Genomic DNA, 26,762 nt, shown 5'->3' on the forward strand with positions numbered 1-26,762 from the left:
ATGAGAACTCATTTTTTGCGCCGTGATCTGAAGATTTTATTGGTATGATTTTTGTTTTGATCGGACTTTTTGATGGTATAAAAAGTGACCAAAATACGCTTTTTTGGACTTTGGAATTTTTTTGTGCGTACGCCATTGACCGTGCGGTTTAATTAATGATATATTTTTATAGTTCGGACATTTATGCACGCGGCGATACCATATATGTTTATTTATTTATTTTTTTACACTGTTTTATATTTTTTATGGGAAAAGGGGGGTGATTCAAACTTTTATTAGGGAAGGGGTTAAATGACCTTTATTAACACTTTTTTTTTAACTTTTTTTTTGCAGTGTTATAGGTCCCATAGGGACCTATAACACTGCACACACTGATCTTTTACACAGATCACAGGCGTGTATTAACACGCCTGTGATCAGTGTTATCGGCGCTTGACTGCTCCTGCCTGGATCTCAGGCACGGAGCAGTCATTCACCGATCGGACAGGTAAGGGCAGGTAAGGGCCCTCCCGGTGTCCTGTCAGCTGTTCGGGGCGCCGCGATTTCACAGCGGCGGTCCCGGACAACCCGACTGAGCAGCCGGGTCACTTTCACTTTCACTTTAGAAGCAGCGGTCAGCTTTGGCCGCCGCTTCTAAAGGGTTAATATCGCACATCGCCGCGATCGGCGATGTGTGGTATTAGCCGCGGGTCCCGGCCGTTGATGAGCGCCGGGACCGACGCGATATGATGCGGGATCGCGGCGCGATCCCGCTTCATATCGCGGGAGCCGGCGCAGGACGTAAATATACATCCTGCGTCGTTAAGGGGTTAATGATTAACTTTTATTAATATTTATGGGGGAGGAGGTGGAAAAAAATTGCAATTTCACAAAGCTGTTCACAGTGCGGGTTAAAAACATGTTAACTCAAGTGGGTTGGGACAATTGTGGTGACATCATATACATTTTAAATTTTTTAACACCTTTACAAATGAAATCCACAATTTATAGAAAAACTAAATATTTTTGTTTTACCTTTATTTACATTTTTAGTCCCACCTGAGGACTTCTATAATGTTTTGGTAAACTCAATATAACAAATGATGTCTGTCAGGCCTGGAAGACATTGCAAATCCTTCCGCTTCCATGGCAACCGATAGACAGTCCCTGATCATGTTTGTGTCAAACTGTTAACAGGCTGCATAAAGAAAGAAATGGTTGGCTCACCTCCATAATGTTGTCACGTAGCTGGCCTCCCAGTAAGTACAATTCACAGAAGAAGATAGACACTGGCACTGTCTATAAGATTAAAAAACTCTAAGAAAGCGAAGAAATATTCTGATATGATTAGCAAAGACTGACATGTTTCAGACTTTCAGTTTTTTTTTATCATGGTCTTATTTACAGGACACAATCTCAGATGACTGTGGCATTTAAGGACTTATGTGGCTGGTATCTGAGTTGTCTCCGATCTCAGACACAGCAGGAACCTGTTTTTATAATAATGTAATGCTGGTCAAAAATGGATGTACAGTCACATAATTCATGTGTAGCAATGGGGTGTTCATTGTTCCATTGATGGCTTTGTTTGAATTAAAGATGTACGAACTTTTGAAAAATTTGATTCGGCCGATTCGCTGAATTTTTTTGAAAAAATGTGGTTTGATCCAAATTTATTCGCAGCAAATCTATATTAAAAACGGCTATTTCTGGCCTACAGAGAGCCTCAATAGGGGTGTAGAACACTTTGCTGTGTTCTAACATGCATATGGAGTGTGCTGGGGTAGTGAAATAATACTGTTATTCAGAATAACATGCAGATTACAGGCATCGCTTTTAGAATCACTGCCGCAGAGCGAGCCTGGAGGTGGCATCAGTGTGAGGAGACCATATAGTGGCTAAAGAACACAGCGTGTAGGTGTTCGCAGCATGAGGACACCATATAGTGGCTGAATGAAACAGCCTGAATGAGGCTTAAGCATGAGGAGACATACAGTGGCTGAATGACACAGCGTGGAGGTGTTGGCAGCATGAGGAGACCATATAGTGGCTGAATGACACAGTGTGGAGCTGGCAGCAGCATGAGTAGACACTAGGGCTTCACAATCCCTAAGATTAAAAGATGAATTTTGAAATTTAAATTGAAAATTTATGGTAGCTAGTGCTAAATTTTAGGTCCAGGCCCAGAGCCAGCAGCATCAATAAACCATATATTGGCTGAATGACACAGCCTGGAGTTGGCTGAAGCATGAGGAGACCATATAGTGTCTGAATGGCACAGCCAGGAGTTGGCAACAGCATGAGTAGACACCAGGGCCTCACAATCCCTAAGAAAAAAATATGAATTTTATTTGAAGATTTATGGTAGCACTAGCTACCCTAAATCTTCAAATAAAATTTCAAAATTCATATTTTTTTCTTAGGGATTGTGAGGCCTGGTGTTTATTCCCAGGCCCAGCAGCATCAGTAAACCATATATTGGCTGAATGGCACAGCCTGGAGTTGGCTGAAGCATTTGAAGACCATATTGTGTCTGAATGGCCCAACCTGGAGTTAACAGCAGCAGGAGTAGACACTAGGGCTTCACAATCTCTAAGATTAAAAGATGAATTCTGGAATTTAAACTGAAGATTTTGGGTAGCTAGTACTACCATAACAAAATGTTTATTCCCAGACCCAGGCCCAGCAGCATCAGTAAACCATATATTGCCTGAATGACTGGAGTTGGATGAAGCATGAGGAGTTGGATGAAGCATGAGGAGACCCTATAGTGGAGTTAAGGCACAGCCTGGAGTTGGCAGCAGCATGATGAGACAATTAAAATGTAAGATTTTTAAATTGAAATGTCACTACTCTGCCTGACATACTTATTGAGTATTTGAGGGGAGTAAAAAAACGCTTCACTTCGCTTAATACAGTATTTGTCTATAACAGCAGAAGATGTGTACTATTGGCTGTCCTTTCACAGTATATAGACCCTTCACAGATTAACAGGTACAAAGTAGTACACTACTTAGATGTAGGTATGTGGTATGCACTTATGAGAGCAGAAAAATGTGCTACATTACGCTTAAAAATACTTATTTTTATTTTATTCCTTTATAATCAGAAATTGTCAGAATACCACCTGACATTCAAAATAATAAAATGATACTTATGTTCTCTGAAGAAAAGGATCCTTCATTAGATGACTATATGAGTATTGTGTGTTCCATTGACATTAGCCCATCGGAGGAACAGGAAAACATGATACAACTTAATTCTGCAACTGAAGAACCACAACAAAGAATGAACGACTTAAAGCCTACTGGAACTGAGGAACTTCAAAATGGTAAATATACCACCTGGGATAGTCAGTCAATTCCAACAGCTGGTGGTCAGTATCCACAGTTCCCTGTCTCTGCAAGTCCTTGGCAATATTCCTTTTATTACTGGTCTGCTATCAACATGGCAATAATGCTGGGAGTGTAACTCTTGGAAACCCACATGTTTCCTACAATACACAGTCAATATATGGAGACCATATAGTGGCTGCATGACACAGCCTGGAGGTGGCTGAAGCATGAGAATACCATATAGTGTCTGAATGACATAGCCAGGAGTTGGCTGAAGCATGAATAGACCATATAGTTGCTGAATGACACAGCCTGGAGCTGGAAGCAGCATGAGTAGACACTAGGGCTTCACAATCTCTAAGATTAAAAGATACATTTTTAATTAAAGCCCAGACCCAGGCCCAGCAGCATTAGTAAACCATATATTGGCTGAATGACACAGTCTGGTGTTGGCTGAAGCATGAGGAGACCATATAGTGTCTGAATGGCACAGCATAGAGTTGACAAAAGCATGAGGAGACCATTGAAATGTAAGAATTTTAAATAGAAATGTAACATTTTGAAATTGAAATTGAAGATTTTCACATTGAACTTTTAACTTGCAAGTTTTAGTGTCCAAGGCCCCGGCGTGTGGGTACAAAGAACCAAATCTAACAAGGAGTCACATGTCACATGGCAGCAAAATGACAGAGCCTGGAGGTGGCATCAGTATGAGGAGACCATATAGTGGCTGAATGACTGGCTTGAGTTTGTGGCAGCATAGGAAGACCATATAGCCTGTAGATGGCTGAAGCATGAGGAGACCATATAGTGGCTGAATGCCACAGCCTGGAGTTGACTGAAGTATGAGGAGACCATATAGTGTCTTAATGGCACAGCCTGGAGTTGGCAAAAGCATGAGGAGACTATTGAAATGTAAGAATTTTAAATAGAAATTTAAGATTTTGAAATTGAAATTGAGGATTTTGAAATGGAACTTTTAACTCCCAAGTTTTAGTGTCCTAGGCCCCGGCATGTGGGTACAAAGAACCAAATCTAACAAGGTGTCACATGTCACATGGCAGCACAATGACAGAGCCTGGAGGAGGCATAAGTATGAGGAAACCATATAGTGTCTGAATGGCACAGCCTGGAAATGGCTGAAGCATGAGGAGACCATATAGTGGCTGAATGCCACAGCCTGGAGGTGGCTGAAGCATGAGGAGACCATATAGTGGCTGAATGCCACAGCCTGGAAGTGGCTGAAGCATGAGGATACCATATAGTGTCTGGATGGCACAGCCTGGAGGTGGCATTAGGAGTCCTGAAAGTGACCCTAATGCAAGGAATTTCTGAAACTGGGAATCAGCATGAGGAGACCAAAGAGCAGCACAATTAGAGATTAACAGGTACAAAATAGTACACTACTTTGATGTACATATGCTTTATGCACTGATTAGGGCAGAAAAATGTGCTACAGTACCCTTAAAAATATATATATTTTTGTAAAACACCAGCAATACACAACATTGCTGCAGCCAAAAAAAGATGTGTACTAAACACAAAATTGCAGTCTGTCACAGACTATTAGGAATGGACTGCTGTTTATTATACCGTCTACAGACTAGTATTTCCAGTAGATGATTTTTTGTGGAACAAAGACACTGAATTGCACTGAAAAATTATTCCTGCCTCCTCTGCTAAGGTTTATGAAGGGTGTCTGTCCTATCTCTCTGCAGTGAAAGGAATATGGCTTCGAATTATATAGGGCTGTGACATCACAGGGGTGACTTGCTGCTGATAGGCTGCATCCTGAATGTGATTCAGGTTCATCCTGCCTACTTCCCTTCCCACCTTGCCTTCCCGCCTTCCCAGCATTCCTTGGCCCATGTACTGACATGTGGATCCACCATTTTAGATGCCCTGGAGACTGCACCACAATAAATGGAGTTTCACGCAATAGAATTGTGGCGATATTCGCATTTGTTGCATTTCAAATATTTCCTGAAATTCGTAACGAATTCAGGTTTGTCAGCTTTGATGCGCTCATCTCTAGTTTGAATGATAATAATAATATTTATATAGTGTCAACAAGTTACAAAAGCACATTAAACATTTTAAACGTACAAATACAGAGAAATATGATACACTATTACACACTAAGGCTTTTGTTCACACTATGGAATTTCCAAACAGAAATCAGATGCAGAAGTCAATAGATACTGGGATTCCAATGCACAGTGTACATTACGGAATTTCAACTGCACTCATTCTGACGCTGGATTTCCTCCACCAAAAGAATAAACATTCAATTTTTAATAAGAATCCACTCTTGTAATCTACAGTGGGGCAAAAAAGTATTTAGTCAGCCACCAATTGTGCAGGTGCTCCCACTTAAAAACATGAGAGAGGCCTGTAATATTCATCATAGGTATACCTCAACTATGAGAGACATAATGAGAATTGTCTGATTTTTAAGGACTTTGCAAATTATTGTGGAAAATAATAAGTATTTGGTCATCCACAAACAAGCAAGATTTCTGGCTCTCACAGACATGTAACTTCTCCTTTAAGAGTCTCCTCTGTCCTCCACTTGTTACCTGTATTATTGGCTCCTGTTTGAACTTGTTATCATAATAAAGGACACCTGTCCACAACCTCAAACAGTCACACTTAGAACTCCACTATGGCCAAGACCAAAGAGCTGTCAAAAGAGACCAGAAACAAAATTGTAGACCTGCACCAGGCTGGAAAGACTGAATCTGCAATTGGCAAGCAGCTTGGTGTGAAGAAATCAACTGTGGGAGCAATTATTAGAAAATGGAAGACATACAAGACCACTGATAATCTCCCTCGAGCAGGGGCCCCACGCAAGATCTCACCCCGTGGTGTCAAAATGAGTGAGCAAAAACGGTGAGCAAAAATCCCAGAACCACACAGGGGGACCTAGTGAATGACCTGCAGAGAACATGGATCAAAGTAACAAAGGCTACCATCAGTAACACACTATGCCGCCAGGGAGTTAAATCATGCAGTGCCAGACGTGTCCCCCTGCTTAAGCCAGTACATGTCTGGGCCCATCTGAAGTTTGCTAGAGAGCATTTGGATGATACTAGAGATGAGCGAATTGAAGCTGACGAACCCGAATTCATTACGAATTTCAGGGAATATTCGATTTGCAATGAATGCGAATATCGCAGCGATTCTATCGCGCAAATCGCTTCATTAATCTCCATTTACTGTGGTGCAGGCTCCAGGGCATCTAAAATGTTGGACCGACATGTCAGCACAAGGGGCAAGGAACGCTGGGAAGGTGGGAAGGGAAGTAGGTGGGATGACCCTGAATCACATGCAGGATGCAGCATATGAGCAGCCAGTCACCCCTGTCACAGCCCTATATTATCAGTAGCCATCTTGGGGCCAGTCACTTCATTACAATACACTGCAGAAGGATCATAGGCCATCATGCCCCCTCCCATAGACATGAATGGAGGGGGTGTGGCGTGACGTTCATAGAATGCGGGTGCTGCTGGGAGATTGCCGGCGGTCCCAGTGGCGGGCCCCCCGCGATCAAACATCTTATCCCCTATTCTTTGGATAGGAGATAAAATGTTTTTGCCGGGAATACCCCTTTAACCTCCCAGTCACTTTCTTCAACATAGCATTACAGAGAGGGGCAGATAGCTTTGTGTTGCCTCATACATTTTAACAAGCTGCTTCAACTTCATAATCCTTAGCAGAGGAGGCAGAAATAATTTTTTAGCGTAATTCTGTTCCACCAAAAATCATCTGCTGGTTATACTAGTCTGTAGACTGTATAATACACACTAGTCCATTCCTTTTTTTCAAAGATAATGTAGCGCATTTTTCTGCCCTCCTAAGTGCATACCGCATATGTACATCTAAGTAGTGTACAATTTTTTACCTGTTAATCTGTCAAGGGCATACATACTGTGAAAGTCCAGGCAAAGGTACTCACCGGCTTGTGCTGTACTCAGATACTTTTAAGTGTACTGTAGAGCATTTTTCTGCCCTCATAAGTAGTGATGTCGCGAACCGCCATTGACTTCAATGGGCAGGTGAATTTTAAAACCCACAGGGACTATTTCTGGCCACAATAGTGATTTAAAAGTTGCTTCAGGGGGACTAACACCTGGACTGTGGCGTGCCGGAGTGGGATCCATGGCAAAACTCCCATGGAAAATTACATAGATGATGCAGAGTCTGGTTTTAATCCATAAAGGGCATAAATCACCTATTATTCCTAAATGGTTTGGAATAACGTGCTTTAGCCCCCTTTAGGCAGCACATAGAGCCCCCCTGAAGATGCTGGACCAGGAGGAGGATGGCGGCTTTGACTTTGTGTGCTGCTTGTACTGACGTGTTGATCCCATAGGCGTTTGTGATGTGACATTATGTGCCTTCGCAAAGCAGTTGTGCCTAGGTGGGTGTTGGACTTCCCACGACTCAGTTTCTTCTGGCACAGGTTGCAAATGGCCTCGCTGTTGTCAGAGGCAGACACACAAAAAAAATGCCACATTGCTGAGCTCTGCGATGACGGCATTCTGGTGGTGGCAACAGCATGCGTTGATTGGCGTCCCGTCTGGCTGACCCCGGGTGCCGATGCATGCTGTCTGACTGTGCCACTAGCTCCTTGCGACGACCTCCCACTGCTTCCAACTCGTCTCCTCCTCCTCTCTGTCTCCCCATCTGAACTTTCCCCCTCTTCTTCTCTTCTAGCGGGCACCCACGTGGCATCCACGGACACATCATCATTATCAACACCTTCACCGCTATCTGACACCTCAAGAAAGGAAGCAGCAGCGGGTACAACATCATCATCACACCGTACGTCCATGTGTGTAATGCTGCCTGACTGAGACATATCCCTGTTAACTACATCCTCTGGCAATAATGGTGCATCACTCATGTCTTCAAACTGATGTGTAAATAACTCCTCTGACGGATCAAGTAAAGCTGCTGTGGTGCTAGTGTTGGTGGTGGCGGCAGGCAGGCAAGTGGTAGCATGAGAGGTGACCGAAGCTAAGCTAGAGGAGGAGAAGGACGGTGCGTCAAGGTTCCGAGCGGAAGCTTTAGTAGTAGATTGGGTGTCTTGTGATAGCCAGTAAACTAAGTCCTCAGAACTTTGAGGGTTCAGGGTTCGTGGCCTCTGAACACTGGCCATTCTAGGGCCAAAGGGAATCCCAGCATCACGACGGCCTCTGCGGGGTGACCTTCCTCTGCCTGTAATTTTTTTGTTTAAATTTGCACAAGTGTCAAACCTAATTTGATTTGCACTAGGGTGACACAATTTGCCCTGCAGGCAAGAAAAATGGCAACTGTGACGTTAACTAACAGTGACGACTGATTTTATTTAACAGCCAAAAAAGGTATTTTTTTTTCATTTGCACAACTGTCACACCTCATGGGATTTGCACTAGGGTGACACAATTTGCCTTGCAGGCAAAAAAAAAATGGCAACTGTGACGTGAAATGACAGTGACGACTGATTTTATTTAACAGCCAAAAAAGGTTTTTTTTTTTTTTTATTGGCACAACTGTCACACCTAATGTGATTTGCACTAGTGTGACAATGAGCAAAAAAAACTCGCCAGCGGAGTTCCCCTTTTATGCAGTGATCCCCAACCAGGGTGCCTCCAGCTGTTGCAAAACCCACGGACTGATATATTTCAGACCTTTGAATACTGTAGTAGTTAGTTGCTTTAAAGAAAAAAAGCTTGCCAGCGGAGTTCCCCTTTTATGCAGTGGTCCCCAACCAGGGTGCCTCCAGCTGTTGCAAAACACACGGACTGATATATTTCAGCCCTTTGAATACTGTAGTAGTTAGTTGCTTTAAAGAAAAAAAGCTTGCCAGCGGATTTCCCCTTTTAAGCAGTGGTCCCCAACCAGGGTGCCTACAGCTGTTGCAAAACACACAGACTGATATCTTTCAGCCCTTTGAATACTGTAGTAGGTAGTTGATTGAAGGAACTTAAGTTTGATTCTGGAGTTCCCCTTTTAACCAGCGGTTCCCTCCCAACCAGGGTGCCTCCAGCTGTTGCAAGACTCACGGACTGATATCTTTCAGCCCTTTGAATACTGTAGCAGATAGTTGCTTGAAGGAACTTAAGTTTGATTCTGGAGTACCCCTTTTAACCAGCGGTTCCCTCCCAACCAGGACTGATATCTTTCAGCCCTAAAAAGGGCTTTTTTGGGTGCTGTCCTTAAAGAGCAGATGTTACACTAGTGCTTTAGGAGTAAACTGGACCCTGAATACACCACCTAGCAGCAACCTAGCCATCGCTTTCCCTATACAGCAGGAACAGCTTCTCTAACCCTCCACTTCCTAAGCCTGCAGCATGCTGAATGAGGCAAAAATGGCGTGCGTGCAAGAGGTAGGAGGGTCTGGAAGGGAGGGACTGCTGCTGATTGGCTGTAATGTGTCTGCTGACTCTGACTCACAGGGTCAAAGTTTACTGCAATGTTAAATGTGTAGGGGGCGGATCGAACTTCACATATGTTCGCCGGAGAAAAATTTGCGACATCTCTACTCATAAGTGCATACCGCATACTTACATCTAAGTATTGTACTATTTTGTACCTGTTAGGCTAGGTTCAGACTACGGAATCTCCAGGCAGAAAATTTCCGCCCGGAGATTCCGAGTGCGGCCAGCACTGGCTGAATCAGTCGGCGCTAGGACCGCGCTGACACTGCAGTCTCTAATAGACTGCAATGTGTTCCGCGCGGATTTCCGCCTGAAGAAAGAGCACTGCCTTTCTTCAGGTGGAAATTTCCAAGCGGATTGTCCATTCACAAATTCCGCTTCACAAATTCCGAAGTGTGAATTTGTGAACCGAAAATCTTTCACTAAACTATACATTTTAGAAAGAGGAATTTCCGCCTGCAATTTCAAAGCAAAATTGCAGGCGGAAATTCCGTAGTCTGAACCTAGCCTTAATAAGTCAAGGGCCTAGATACTGTGAAAGGCCAGCCAAAAGTAAACACCTGCTTCTGTTCTAGGCAAATACTGTTTTAAGCATAGTGAAACATATTGTACTCCCCTCATATACACACTAAGTATGTCAGGCAGACAAATGCCAGGACGTTCACAGAGGAGTGGCAGAGGCCTAAATCCTTCAAGCAGGGGTCACAGTAGACTAGGGGCGAGTGGCAGCAGGAGTCACAGCGAGAGGCCTGAGCTCCCGTTATCAGCCAGCAGTCATGTCTCGACCAGCAACCCATCTGCCATCGTCGATTGGTTAATACGGTCATACACATTATCACAAGTGACATCTGATACCCCCAGTCAACAGTCGGTGGGTTCCTCAGACACATCCCTCAGTTGGCATGGCCCGGGAGCAGTCCCTGTCCTCCCTTTGCCTCTGTCCTATGCTGTTCCCTCTCCTACAGAAATATCTTATGCTGTGGGTTCAGCTCCACTATTCACTGAGGGCGATCTAATAGAGGACAGTCAGCAGCTACTGCCCAGCCAAGAAGTGGAGGAGACATCCGCTGCTTCCTTCCGCCAGGTGGGCAAGTATTGATGAGGAGAGTGAAGTGGGAGGCGGTGTTGCCAGGGTTCAGGGTCCTGAAGCAGACACTGTTGAGGAACCTGAGGAGGACATCAGTGACGTGCAGCCACTTGTTGATGATGATGAAGCCGATCACAATTGGGAGCTGGGTGTAGAAGGGGCTTCATCATCATCAGAAGAGAGTTGCAGGTTGCTAGTGAGGCAACAGCTGAGCCAGCAAGGCTGTAGCATGGTTAGAAGAAGTGGAAATTCTGGAGCCAAACATGCCAGGAGGAGACCACCTGCTTCCTGGGAGGTAGTGGAACAGACGGCGGCAGTAGCAGTCAATTCGTGCGGACTGTTGGTGGGAAAATCAGCTACTTGGCGGTGTGGAAGTTATCCGGAGGAAGTTAACAAAGCCACATGCAAGACATGTCGGCAGAAGGTGAAGAGTGGCCAGGGTCCCAATCTTGGCACCACGGCCCTGCGTCAACATATGCTTCGCCACCATAAAGCGGCCTGGAAGAACCGTGGCTCCGATGTAGTGGTCCAGCCTGCTGCATCACCCAGTGGCCAGCCGCTCCCTCCTTCAGCCAGCCAAGTCTCCACCACCTCAGCCGAAGGGAGATGTGTGTCATACACTCCTTCTGTCGCTCCAGATGCTCCTGCTCCTCCTACTTTTAGTCAGCCATTTCGCCAACAATCCATCGGTGAAGCCATGTCCAAGAGACAACAGTATGCGCCCACTCATCCAACGACACAGAAACTTAATGTGCTCCTGTCTGAGTTGCTGGTGCTGCAGTCCCTCCCTTTTCAAGTGGTGGACTCTGCACATTTCAGAGAACTAATGGCTTGTGCCGAACCGAGGTGGAGAATGTCAAGCCGTCATTTATTTGCGTAGAAGGCAGTACCAGCCCTGCACAAATTTGTGGAAGAGAAGGTGGGCCAGTCCTTGAGCCTGTCGGTGTGTACAAAAGTGCACGGCAGCGCCGTCGTCTGGAGCTGTAACTAAGGTCAGGGACAATACATGTCCTTTACGGCTCACTGGGTGAATGTGGTTCCTGCACAGCCACAACCCCAACTTGGACAGGTCACACCGCTTCCTCCTCCACGCTCTCAGCCCGTTGGTCCTTTGACAGTGTGCGACTCCGCCTCCTCATCCGCCACCGTATCCTCAGCCTCCACTGCCCAGACAAGTCTCAGTGGCCCTTAAGCATTCCATGTGTGCAGGGCATGGCGGTGTCACGCTGTTCTTCATATGGTTTGCCATGGCGAAAAGAGTCACACAGGGGAGGAACTGCTAAAAGTCATTCGTAAATAATTCGGAGCATGGCTTACTCCAAGAAAACTGGAAATGGGAACCATGGTGACTGACAACGGGAAGAACATCTTGCATGCGCTGCGACTGGGAAGGCTGAGCCATGCGCCCTGCATGGCACACGTATTCAATCTGGTTGTAAAGCAGTTCCTGAAGTGTTCCCCATATTTGCAAGACATCCTCACAATGCACTTTGCATGCACTTTTGCATGCACTTTGCATGCACTTTGCATGCACTTCAGCCACTTGTACCTAGTGTTGCTCGCGAATATTCACAATTCGAATATTATTCGCGAATATCGCATATTCGTGAATTCGCGAATTTCGCGAATATAGCGCTATATATTCGTAATTACGAATATTCGTTTTTTTTTTCACAGTACACATCACAGTGATCACCCCTCTCTGCTTCCAGCTTGTGTGGTGTAAAGAAGGCTCTAATACTACTGTGTGAGACTGGCGCGCGAATTTTCGCATATGCGAACATTTGCATTTACTAATTTTCACATATACGCATTTTCGAACATGGAAATTTTCGCATACGCGAATTTTCCGCATTTGCGAAAATAAAATGAGAATATTACGAATATGCGAATATTCGCGAATATATGACGAATATTCGTCCATATATTCGCGAATATTCGCGAATTCGAATATGGCCTATGCCGCTCAACACTACTCGTACCCCGCAAAGCACACCCTCCTCGAGCTGCTGCGTCAGAAAGGTATCCCACAACATAGTCTGATTTGTGACGTTGCCACACATTCAAATTCCACACTCCATACCGACTGTACGAACAGAGAAAAGCCATTACCGATTTCTTGATGATCCAAGTGGATAGGGGTACTCCCCTGTGTAACCTGAATGTGATCCAGTGGCAGCTCATATGTGACACCTGCCGTTTGTTCAGGCCCTTTGAGGAAGCCACATTATTAGTAAATTGCCAGGATTATGGGATGAACAACGTCATTCCACTGTTTAATTTCTTTCGTGTTGGAAACAATGGCTGGTCAAGGCACTGGAGACGTGGTGCCTACATCTCACGGCCACATGAGCCCTGTGGGGACTGAACTGGAGGATGAGGAGGGGGAAGGGGCACAGTGGAGCACAGTTTAGGTTTCGCCAAATGGGCGTTTTTTTCTAGTAATCTGACAGGAGAGGAGCAGGAGCAGCAAGAGGAGCTAGAGGATTATGAGGAAGGCGAGACAGAGGACCCAGACAAATCGGAGCAGTAGGCAGTGGAGATGGAGGCAAGGAGTCCCTCCGAGTCACTTGCACAAATGGCACGATGCATGCTCACCTTCTTGCATAGTGACAGCTGAATTGCCACCATTCCGCAGTGGGATGACTTCTGGCTCTCCACCTTATTGTACCCTCGCTACCGCAACAAAATAGGGGCCTTTTTTAGACACACATAGAGGGAGGACAAAATGACCTACTACAGAGGCATCCGATGTAGTCAGTTGGCCGATGCCTATCTGCGCCATCGTCCATCCTCTCACAGGTCTGAATCGGCGGGCCCCCTGCGCTCACCTTCTACTGCCATGGCTGCTGGGAAGGGGTGAGGTGGCAGGAGCAGTACCAGCTCCATCAGCAGCAGCCTGAGTCTACAGTCGCTGATGAGTAGCTTTCTTCACCCGCATAGTGAAGCAACTCATCAGCAGCAGGTAGACCTGGAGCAGGACCTGAACCAGCAGGTGGTGGCATACCTTGACATGCCCATGCCAACACACCATAGTCACCCCAAGGAGAACTTGTCTGTCCACAAAAACATTTGGAGAGACTGACCTTTGTGAAGATGAATCAGGCATGGATCAGTCAGGATTTCCAACCACCAATGCTTGATGCATGAGATTGAAGGCGCTGCTCCCCAGTTACAAACATTCCTCCGCATCAGACCTTTTTTCACCCACCTTCGTCACTGGGTATTCGTATTGCCACCCACTGCACCACTCTGTCACCGGGTCACTTTCAGGACTCCTGATGCTGCTGCTGCCACCTCCATGCTGTCTCATTCAGCCACTATATGGTCTCTTCTCATGCTTCAGCCAACTCAAGGCTATGTCATTCAGCCACTATATGGTCTCCTCATGCTTCAGGTATATGTGAGCCCAATATATGTATAAGTCTTTATGATAAGATGTATGTGAGTGGTGTAAGGTTCATGATAAAGGGGAACAGATCTATGACCAAAGGGTGTAATATGTGTTATTAGTTTATAAGCATGCTATAGTTCTACTTGCGATATATTATAATTTTCACCCTAAGGGGTATGAGTTATTAGATGAGCGCAGTGACTTGGCGAGCGCACTCTTTATAATATGATATGTTATAAACACTGCTTTGAGATGTATGAGCTATATGATAAATATGGGATTGATGTACAAAAGGGCCAAATAAGATATTGGAGTATTAAGATGACAGCTATGCTTTGATACCTACCCGGGCCTTTGTATATAAGGTTCACAAGAAAAGTTCACAAGTCTATGACCCAAGGGTATAACATGTGCCATTGAGTTTATAAGTGCGTTATAATTTCATTTATGATATGTTCTAAATATCACCCTTAGGGGTATGAGTTATTAGATGAGCGCACTTTCTATAATACGACATGTTACAAACATTGTCTTGAGATGTATGAGCTATATGATAAATATGGTATTGATGTACTAAAGGGTTAATAAGGTATTAGAGTATTAAGATGACTGTTATGGTTTGATACCCATCTGTATCATATAAATATAGGAGGATACGGTCATGAGTAGATGCATTATATGTATTTTGCTGTATGGAGCTAAAACAGTGTTTGAACTTTGTAAAATGATATCATCATATATGCATAAAACTGCAATAAGATGCGATTCCTAAAAAGGATGCCTTGTGCAGAGATTAATATATGTGAACTATGGGGATGATAACTGTATTTTGCTATATGGAGCTAAAACAGTGTTTGAACTATGTAAAATTACATCCCCAAATTTGCATAAAACGGCAATAAGATGCGATTTCTATAAAGGATGCTTTGTGCAGAGATTAATATATCTGTGTGAACTATAGGGATGGTAACTGAGATGCGCATGCGTGGTGAAAGGGAACTCCGTTGTGTGGTAGATTGGTGTGAATAGATTGTGGGGATATGAGTGGTGGTGCACATGAATGCGATATGAGGTTTGTGTTGTGTGACTGATGTGCTGCGATGAGTGTGTGTCATTGCCAACAAAGGGTATATAACAAAGTATTGAGATGAACTTTTGTTATTGACCAAATACTTATTTTCCACCATAATTTGCAAATAAATTATTTAAAAATTGGACAATGTGATTTTATGGATTTTTTTTCTCATTCTGTCTCTCATAGTTGAGGTATACCTATGATGAAAATTACAGGCCTCTCATCTTTTTAAGTGGGAGAACTTGTACAATTGGTGGCTGACTAAATACTTTTTTGCCCCACTGTATAGGGACGGCAATGTCCACGCGATCCTAGTGCCGACTGATTCAGTCGGCTAAGGCCGCACTCGGAATCTCCAGACATATTTTGTCCTGGCCAGAAATTCCGAAGTGTGAACCCAGCCTAAAGGTCTCTAAAAAAGTGCAAGAGAAACCCATCTTAACCTCTTCAGGACCCATGACGTATGCATACGTCATCACACCCTGGGTCTTAAGGACCCATGACGTATGCATAAATCATGTCTTTTCCTGGTCTCCGCCGCTCACCCGGCGGAGATCGGAAGCGGATCCCTGCTGAAATCCTTCAGCAGGGATCCAGGGCAAACGCCGAGGGGGGCCATGTAGGGCCCTTGCGATCTGCTGCGATACCGGGCTGATCGGGTCTCTAGGACCCGACCGCCCGGTAATTTCGCATGATCCTGGCTGTCACAGACAGCCAGGACCATGCTAACGTATAGGAGAGAGGTGGCAAACCCGCCACCTCCTCCGATCCCCTGCGATCTGTCGGTTAGTTAACCGACCAATCGCAGGGGGGGAGGGCGGTTCCTTCCTCCCGCCCTGCCCGGCCCCTTGAAGTCCGGAGAGGACGGGAGGAAGATCGGAGGACGCGGCGGGGGACGGGGGAGTGCTGGGGACCGGTCCCGGTACTTACCTCATCCCTGAAGACCCGGATCCCGGCGAGGAAGATGGCAGCGGCGGCGACAGGTGAGTAGATCTTCAGCCGCGGTCGGGCCCTTTACAGCAATGCAGGTCGCATTGCTGTATTGGGACCCTATATACTACAACTCCCAGCATGCCCAGAAAGCCCTTGGCATCTGGGCATGCTGGGAGTTGCAGTTTTGCAACATCTGGAGGTCCACAGTTTGGAGACCACTGTGCCCTTCCAGATGTTGCAAAACTACACATTCTCAGCATGCCCTTACTGTCCAGGCATGCTGGGAGTTGTAGTTCTGTAACATCTGGCCCTTCAGATGTTGCAGAACTACAACTCCCAGCATGCCTGGACAGTTTTGGCATACTGGGAGTTGTAGTTTTGCAACATCTGGAAGGGCACAGATTGGGAACCACTGTATTAGTGGTCTGCAAACTGTAGTCCTCCAGATGTTGCAAACTACAACTCCAAGCATGCTGGGAATTGTAGTTCGGCAACATCTGGCTCTAAAGATGTTGCCGAACTACTACTCCCAGCATGCCTGAGAATGTTTGGGAGTTGTGGTTTTGCAACAACAGGAGGCACACTGGTTGGGAAACATTGTCTGTTTCCTAACTCAGTGTTTCCCAACCCGTGTGCCTCCAGCTGTTGCAAAACTATAACTACCAGCATGCACTGTTAGACTGTGCATGCTGGGAGTTGTAGTTTTGCAACAGCTGGAGGTCCCCCCCCCCTGTAAATGTACAGGGTACATTCACATGGGCAGGGGGCTTACAGTGAGTATCAGGCTGCAAGTTTGCGATGCAGCAAATTTTGCGCGGCAGCTCAAACTCGCAGCGGGAAAATCGCTGTAACCCCCCCTGCCCGTGTGACTGTACCCTAAAAACACTACACTAACACAAAATAAAATAAAAAGTAAAAAACACTACATATACACATACCCCTACACAGCCCCCCTCCCCAATAAAAATGAAAAACATCTGGTACGCCACTGTTTCCAAAATGGAGCCTCCAGCTGTTGCAAAACAACAACTCCCAGTATTGCCGGACAGCCGTTGACTGTCCAAGCATGCTGGGAGTTTTTCAACAGATGGAGGCACCCTGTTTGGGAATCACTGGCGTAGAATACCCCTATGTCCACCCCTATGCAAATCCCTAATTCAGGCCTCAAATGCACATGGCGCTCTCACTTCGGAGCCCTGTCGTATTTCAAGGCAACAGTTTAGGGTTACATATGGGGTATCGCCGTGCTCGGAAGAAATTGCCTTACAAATTTTGGGGGGCTTTTTCTCCTTTCACCCCTTATGAAAAGGTGAAGTTGGGGTCTACACCAGCATGTTAGTGTAAAAAAATAAATTTTTTACACTAACATGCTGGTGTTGCCCTATATTTTTCATTTTGACAAGAGGTAAAAGGGAAAAAAGCCCTCCAAAATTTGTAATGCAACTTCTCCCGACTACGGAGATACCTCATATGTGGGCGCAAAGTGCTCTTGGGGCGCACAACAAGGCTCAGAAAGGAGAGTGCACCATGTACATTTGAGGTGATTTGCACAGGGGTGGCTGATTGTTACAGCGGTTTTGACAAACGCAAAAAAAAAAAAAAACACATGTGACCCCATTTCGGAAACTACACCCCTCACGGAATGTAATGAGGGGTCCAGTGAGAATTTACACCCCACTGGTTTCTGACAGATCTTTGGAACAGTGGGCTGCGCAAATTAAAAATTTTGTACAGCCCACTGTTCCAAAGATCTGACAGACACCAGTAAATGCTCACTGTACCCCTTGTTACGTTCCTCAAGGGGTCTAGTTTCCAAAATGGTATGCCATGTGGGGGTTATTTTGCTGTTCTGGCACCATTGGGGCTTCCTAAATGCGACAAGCCCTCCGAGCAAAATTTGCTCTCAAAAAGCCAAATATGACTCCTTCTCTTCTGAGCATTGTAGTTCGCCCGTAGTGCGCTTCAGGTCAACTTATGGGGTACCTTCATACTCGGAAGAGATGGGGTTACAAATTTTGGGGGGTATTTTCTGCTATTAACCCTTGCAGAAATTTGAAATTTGGGGGGAAACACACATTTTAGTGAAATTTTTTTTATTTTTTTACGTATGCAAAAGTCGTGAAACCCCTGTGGGGTATTAAGGCTCACTTTATTCCTTGTTACGTTCCTCAAGGGGTCTAGTTTCCAAAATGGTATGCCATGTGGGTATTTTTTGCTGTCCAGGCACCATAGGGGCTTCCTAAATGTGACATGCCCCCGAGCAAAATTTGCTCTCAAAAAGCCAAATATGACTCCTTCTCTTCTGAGCAATGTAGTTCGCCCATAGTGCACTTCATGTCAACTTATGGGGTACCTCCATACTCAGAAGAGATGGGGTTACAAATTTTGGGGGGTATTTTCTGCTATTAACCCTTGCAAAAATGTGAAATTTGGGGGGAAACACATTTTATTGAAATTATTTTTTAAATTTCTTTACATATGCAAAAGTCGTGAAACACCTGTGGGGTATTAAGGCTCAATTTATTCCTTGTTACGTTCCTCAAGGTGTATAGTTTCCAAAATGGTATGCCATGTGGCTTTTTTTCTTGTTCTGGCACCATAGGGGCTTCCTAAATGCAACGTGCCCCCCAAAAAACATTTCAGAAAAACGTACACTCCAAAATCCCCTTGTCGCTCCTTCCCTTCTGAGCCCTCTACTGCGCCCGCCGAACATTTTACATAGACATATGAGGTATCTGCTTACTCGAGAGAAATTGGGCTACAAATATTAGTATACATTTTCTCCTTTTACCCCTTGTAAAAATGAAAAAATTGGGTCTACAAGAACATGCGAGTGTAAAAAATGAAGATTGTGAATTTTCTCCTTCACTTTGCTGCTATTCCTGTCAAACACCTAAAGGGTTAAAATGCTGACTGAATGTCATTTTGAATACTTTCGGGGGTGCAGTTTTTATAATGGGGTCATTTGTGGGGTATTTCTAAGATGAAGACCCTTCAAATCCACTTCAAACCTGAACTGGTCCCTGAAAAATGGTGATTTTGGAAATTTTGTGAAAAATTGGAAAATTGCTGCTGAACTTTGAAGCCCTCTGGTGTCTTCTAAAAGTAAAAACTCGTCAATTTTATGATGCAAATATAAAGTAGACATATTGTATATGTGAATAAAATAAAATAATATTTTGAATATCCATTTTCCTTACAAGCAGAAAGCTTCAAAGTTAGAAAAATGCAAAATTTTCACATTTTTCATCAAATTTTGGGATTTTTCACCAAGAAAGGATGCAAGTTACCAAAAAATTTTACCACTAAGTTAAAGTAGAATATGTCACGAAAAAACAATTTCGGAATCAGAATGATAACTAAAAGCATTCCAGAGTTATTAATGTTTAAAGGGACAGTGGTCAGATGTGCAAAAAATGGCCGGGTCCTAAGGTGTAAAATGGCTGGGTCCTTAAGGGGTTAAAGGATAGCAAAGACTAACATGTCTGACATTAATCATGGTCTCATTTACAGCCTGCAATCTCAGTTGACTGTGGCATCTAAGTTCCTACGTGGCTGGGATCTAAGTTGTCTCCGATCTCAGATGCAGCATGAACCTGTCTTTATAATAAGGGAGCACAGAATAAAAAACTGATATACAGTCACATGATCCTTTTGTAGCAATAGTTTGTTTACATATTGATGGCTTTGTTTGAATGATCATAATAATAATAATATTTCTTTATATAGTGTTAACAAATTATTCAGCACCTTTCAAATTTTCAGGGTACAAAAAGAGACAAATCTGAGACACTATTACACACTAAGGGTACATTCACACAGGTGGATTACCTGCGGAATCTCTACAGCATATTTGGTGCAGAAAATCCGCAGCAGATTTTTCTAACATTGACTACAATGGATAAGCAGAAAATCCACAAATGAGGCTGATTTGCAGATTTTCCTTTGGACCCATTTAAGTCAATAGCAAAATCCACTGCAGATTTTCTGCAGCAGATACACTGACAAAATTCCGCAGGTAATCCGCCTGTGTGAACGAACCCTAAGATAGATGCAGAGTGCAGCCAGGACCACGCAGACATTGCGGAGTGGATACCGCCTGAAAAAGGAACATAAGTGTTTCCCAACCAGTGTGCCTCCAGCTGTTGCAAAACTACAACTTCCAGCATGTTGGAAGTTGTAGTTTCGCCACAGCAGGAAGCACACTGGTTGGGAAACACTGATCTAAATAATAAGAAAAAAAACTAAATCATTGTCTAAATCATTGTTTCCCAACCAGGGTGCCTCCAGCTGTTGCAAAACTACTATTCTCAACATGCCCGGACAGCCAACGGCTGTCCATGCATGCTGGGAGATGTAGTTTTGCAACAGCTGGAGGCACCCTGGTTAGGAAACACTGGTCTAAATACTCCCGGAACCAACTGTACAGTATGCCTAGGACTTTCTATCCTGGCATCCTATATTTCCACCAATGGCACTGGAGTGAGTGACAATGCTCTATGGCTGAATACTTAAAAAAATACAACAACAAAAAAAAAAAATCATAGACTTAGTGCACTTCCCAAATATCTAAATTCCCCTTAGAACCAGGAAAAAAAAAATCATTTTGGCTTTCAATAACCAAGTCAATTATTGTTCCGGGTAATGCAAAGAGGAATGTAATTACCTAAAGTGAAGTTCGCAGTCTCCGCAATGAAACACTGATTTCTCTCTCTTAAAATAAATGCAGCATTTCCTCCTCACAGGCTCCTGTATGGTATTAAAATGTCTTTTAGATGGTAGATTGTCTGCACAAATCTATTCGGGATCTGAAATATATGTGATTAAAGCCTATAACAATTACATTTTATGGAAGCACTTTCATGTTCTGGACAAAAATAGCATGTTAGAAGCAATTAAATGGTAGGATTTTTTTTACAGGGTTAATGCCATCCACCCATACAGTACACAAACTTCTGCATTAGAGTTGAGGTTAATTTTAAATATTTTTCCCCCATGTTAGTAATACTATGTAACAGCGATAAAAACACACAATGTTATTGATAGGCTGAGGTTGTAATTGGCGCATGTCCGTAAAGCATTCAACAATAATCTGCAAATGGATTGTCCAAGACGGTGGAATAACACTAATGCGGTAATGGAAAGAGCACGGGCACTTCCAGTGAAACTAAGGGGGGGGGGGGGGGGATGGGATTTATAAAAACCTGTGCAAAAAGTTGCCCTTGGCAACCAATCAGATCGCTTCTTTCATTTTGCAGAGGCCTTGTTAAAAATGAAAGAAAATAAGCAAGCTAATTGGTTGCTATGGGCAACTGGGCATCTTTTCCTCTGGACAGGTTTTGATAAATTTCCCCTACATGTCCTATCTGTTAAAGGGGTACTCTGGGGAACTAAATCCAGAGCCCATCCTTTCCCTCTCATCAACCTATTTAACTGTTTAAATATCTTTCATTACCTATATAGAGCAGTTTCTCCTCTTTGGTTGTCACTTACATGCATGATGTAAGGGAATGACATCATCCAGCTATCCACTTTGTCTCTGTACAAATTCCTCTCTGTAAGCAGTGCCCACCTTCTTGAGAGACACAGGCCACATGGTTTTTGCCCTGCTCCCTTTAGTGCTGAGAACTGGGAGTTGTGCAGTCTCAGCCAATCACACCCTGAACCTCTCTCTGCTGCTCAGAGCAGGAGGGTGGGGGCTGGCAGAGAAGTGCAGCAATGATTGCTGGGGGGTGTAGGCAAGGGGAGAGAAGGAGGGCAAAAAGTATCAAGCAGCCAGAGAAGATAACAGGGATTACAGGAGCCATGCATATCAGGCAGGATTGTTTACAGGGAACAAATCCAGGTAGTGGATTGGCTTTGGAGCTTTTTAATATGTATATATGTACTTCCCTCGAGTACCCACTCCAGTATGTACTGTAGTTCTTTAGAATGGTGTTAAGAAGGATGAAAACAATATATAGGACTGTTTTTACCACTTACTGAAAAATAGGAGGCCCTTTTACAGCAATGGGTGTAGTTCCAGGAGTAAGGCCAGGACTCTTCCTAAAGCCAAAAAATGAAGTACCAAACTACTCACAAAACTAAAAAATCATTGGAAAAAAGGCTTGCTTAGAGAGGTGGCCAAAAACCTAATGGTCACTCCGGCCCACATATTAATTGTATTAATTTGAATGAGCTGACCGAAGTCAGATAGTCACTCATATACGTATACGGTTTTGTGACCGGACTGAAAACCATAGTAGCTGATCTGGATGCCGCAATTTTGTCATGGCGGTTCCGATCAGCCCGCTGATCTAGCCGGGATTAGTTTTCTCACGTTTTAGATGCCGCAATAAACTTTGAATGCAACGTCTAAAAAGTTAATGCCAGGGATGTCTTGCATAAGCCCGGGGTCCTGGTTGCAACCGAGACCCACCAGGTATGAACCATGCTATTGGATTGCCATGGCTTATTAATTTTTGTCCTGTTTGTTTTTGAGCTTGTTCTGTTCTCTGTTATTTTGCGTGTACTTGGTTAGTGTTTTTTGCCTGTCTTGCTTGTATATGTTATGTGAACTATAGTCTTGTCCTGTATCCTGTCCTGTGTCTCGTTTAGTGTTCACATCTGTTTCTGTTATCCTTAATATTTACCCGTGTTTTGATATGTGATTTATTTTAATGTATTCCTCAAATTTTAGGTCCTGATCCACATAGTGTTGTGCCCTTAATTTGGAGTCTATTTGGATTTTGGATTTAATGTCCCTCCATATTTGGAGTCTATTTTTGTAGTTATCCCAGTCCCTCCTATTGATTAGGTACGTTCCTGAGCTTTGCTGCTTCCCTTATATATAGGAGTCAGTTTGGTTTCTTGTTTCTAGTATGAATTAGTTCTGTGTATCCTGATCTTGGTCTGTGTTCAGACCTAGGGGTCTTTGTGCGTTTTTGTATTTTGTCTAGTATGAATTGGTTCTTATGCATCTCTGATCTATACAGTGTGACTTACTTCAGTTTAAACTGTCCATCCCCTGCATTCCTGGTCTAGTCTCAGCGGTACATATTTTTAGTTATCGTGTCTTATTCATATTAGATTAGTGAATCAAATCGAATTTCATGAAAAATTTTATTCTGACCGAATCCTAATTATCACTCGATTCAAAATAACGAATTTCTTCATTCACTCCATTTTGTTATTATTCTAAGGCTAAGATTCCACTGAGTTTTTGCAGTAAAAAAAAAAATTATTTAACAAAATTTTTATTTTCTATAACAAAATGTTAATACATTTTTAAACAGGGACAAATTTATGTGGGCAGCAGGGACCTAAAAATGTAGCCAACAATAATAAAACATTTAGAATGGGGCCATTTAAATGTAAAAACAATATATATTTTTTTAGAATTAATTTTGCTAAACTTTTTATTAGTAATGTATTTTAAAAATGTGTTTAATAAAGTTTGTGTTTAACTTTTTCATTTTCTTTTCTTTATTATTTAATTTTTTTAGATGTAGTACCTGCATTAATAGACATATCACAGTGAGTGTCACTTCTGACACCTGTTGAGATCTGTCTATTAATGCAGGTACTACAGCTCCCACCATTGAGCTGAGTGAGCTCCATGTTGGGAGCAGTAGTACCTGCAGTTAAAGCGCAACTATCACAGATTTTAGCACTCATTAACTAGCCCCAGGCTGACAAAGTTGTTAGAAATTACAGTTCAAGCAGCTTTAGTTGGGCTAAAAAATGCTTTTTAGCCCAACTAAATAGGGCCTTAGGGACCGAGCGCTTGCTGTGGTCGCCTGCATCGCATCACTGCTGCACACAGGAGAACACCTTTCATAAAAAGCATTTTTTAGCCCGATTAAAGCTGCTAGAAAGCAGCAAAAGGTATGCTCGAACTGTAATTTCTATCAACTTTGTCATCCTGCGGCTAGTTTATAGGGGTTAAAATCTGTGACAGTTGCACTTTAAGCGCAGGTACTACTGCTCCCAACATGAAGCACACTCAGCTGCATTAATAGACAGATCGCAACAGGTGTCAGAAGTGACACTCGCTGCGATCTGTCTATTAATGCAGGTACTACAGCTCCCAGCATGGAGCTGAGTGTGCTCCATGTTTGGAGCAGTATTACCTGCAGTAAAGGAAAGATCACAGCGGGTGTCACTCACTCCTGACACCCACTGCGATCGTCCTGTATAATGTATAGATGTGGGGCACGGACGCTCTTCTCTGGGCCCCTGCACTGCCGTATATTTTATATATATACATATATATATATATATATATATATATATATATATTTACACACCTTTTATTCATATTTCCCACAGAGAGTTGTGATTGGCTGGAACCATCTGGCCAATGACAGGAAATATGAATCTGTAATGTGAAGAACTTCACATCGCAGAACATAGTGCAGGATCGCGCAGAAGAGCAGCCTGCATCTATACATTATATAGGAGGATCGCAACGGGTGTTAGACCCCGGGTCAATCTGTCTATTAGTACAGGTACTACTACACCCATCATGGAACAGTCTGTTCCATGCTGGGAGCAGTAGTACTAGCTAAAAAAAATAAAAAAATTTAGAAAAAGAAGTAATAAAAGTTAAGAAACACACAGACACTTTATTATTTCAATTTGTCTTGGATTTATTCGGATCGAATAAACAAATTTAAAGAAAATTGTCGAATCAGCTGAATCGAAGTTTTCAAAAAAACTCGATCATCTCTAATTATATCTGGCGTTTATCTTGTTTTGGTTCCTGAGGCTGTTGTTTTGTACACTATATACCGACTGCTAGGATTTCTTGATATCTGTTTACTATTTTGCATTCCTGCTGTTATTCCATATTCTGGTTTCCTGACTTGAGTCGCTGACCTTGTGCAGTTTCTGTTTATTGTTTTGACCATGACGCCCCTGGACCATAGTTAGTATATGGACTTTTGCCTAGTTGTAGAGTCACCTTTTCAGGGTGACTATGCAAGTAGGCAGGGAAAGAGGTTCAGGGTCAGCCTAGGGCTCACTCTTCCCTGCCCTACATGATGCATTGTCATGACAATTTAATTTAAGAACAAGGCCACAACATAGCAACAAAATGTAAAAAGGGAAAGTCTGAAAAGTTTCATAATGACCTAAGCTGAAAGTTCCTTTGTCTAACCCTACAGATGAAGTGGTCACTACTAGCCATAACTTAGTGACACTTTTTCTGGGTGTATTCCATGTGGAAAATGTATCAGTAGCCAAAATTAACCCCTCTGAATGACAAAAAATACAGTAGATATCTAAATAAACAGACGAAAAGCATGAAAGGATAATGAACAAGAACGTTTATCGCACTAGTTTACATCATGCCAACTTTTAAGTGATGCCAAACGTTTACGCATTAGAATTCACAATTGTTTGTACTGTGTTTAACCTTCAAACATGCGCTGCCTGACATCCAATGCAAACATATCACTGGCATAAACAGCCTGCTGATGTGGCATAAGGGTTCCATCAGTTTACAGCTATCAACTGTAGTGTCCGTTTATTTGTTTTTGTATATTTCTGTTTAGGTGTGTATTCACACACTAGGATGTTCTGAGCAATTTGCTATTCTCCCTGGACAGGGAATGGTTAATGCTTTGAACCAATGAGAACTCTAAACCAGAATTCTCCTGCATTGTATGGTGGCTATTTGTGCAATACACTTCCATGTCTACTTGATCATGCACCTTGTATTTATCTTGTGATTTTACCTGAGTTTTAGCCATGGTTAAATAGTCTTGTTTATATAACTTTTAGTCTGCTTGGTTTTATGGGACATCTGTCGGTTTTTAGGATTATGTATGTCCGTTCTGCTTAGTCTGTGTTCACACTGTGTTGGTCTTGCTTGTTACCTGTGCTCTGTATGTTAGAATTCCTATTTGGTATCCTGGAGTCTATTCAGACTCATCCGGTTCTAGTCTTGTGTTCTATGTTTTATATATTTGTTTCCTACTAGGTTAGCATCCTGATTTCCTGATCACAAGGTTGAGTGTGCCCACTGGCTAGTTGTCTATTTGGCTTTATTATGCTGTTTACTCCTTTTGTGTAGTGGGGTGTCCAGTTTGTTTCAGTTCTGTGTCCCAGTGTGAACAGTGTTCTATGTTCCTGATCAGTTTAGTGTTTTTCATTCAGTTCTTCCGTCCATCTCTCCTGGGTTCTGTTGTATACCTGTTCCATACCAAGTCTTGTTTATTTTATCATGTCTGCCATTTATCTGGATTCCAGTTTATGGACTGTTTGTATAATTATATTATGTCTGGTTTTTGGTAGTTATTCCGTTTCTGTTTCTGGTCTCTGACCGACTATGTATATTTGTTTTTACGCCCACTGCACTTTAGCGCAGGGAGGGAACGGCTTCAAGTTGTCGATCCACCGTTTAGGGTGGATGGTTAAGTATGCACGGAGAGTGTATTTAGGGACAGCTTAGGGCTCACTCTCCCCGTCCACCCCTGGTCATGACATCAGCCTTATCTGCTAGGAGTGATAAGTCTCAAAGTTAACAGGGTTGTTCTGAATTATGATATGT

General features: G+C 43.3%; 1 protein-coding gene across 1 annotated transcript in view; it reads left to right on the forward strand.

The window, feature by feature from the left end:
* The first annotated feature begins 1,156 nt into the window (after positions 1 to 1,156).
* TRIQK (triple QxxK/R motif containing) overlaps positions 1,157 to 26,762 on the forward strand; it is a 137,703-nt gene continuing 112,097 nt past the window's right edge. Inside the window, exon 1 of the mRNA XM_056522331.1 lies at positions 1,157 to 1,238. The gene's annotated coding sequence lies outside the window, so the exon portion shown is untranslated. The remainder of the gene's footprint in view (positions 1,239 to 26,762) is intronic.

Source organism: Hyla sarda, chromosome 5 (assembly GCF_029499605.1).
Source record: "Hyla sarda isolate aHylSar1 chromosome 5, aHylSar1.hap1, whole genome shotgun sequence".
In the NCBI taxonomy this organism is placed as follows: Eukaryota; Metazoa; Chordata; class Amphibia; order Anura; family Hylidae; genus Hyla; species Hyla sarda.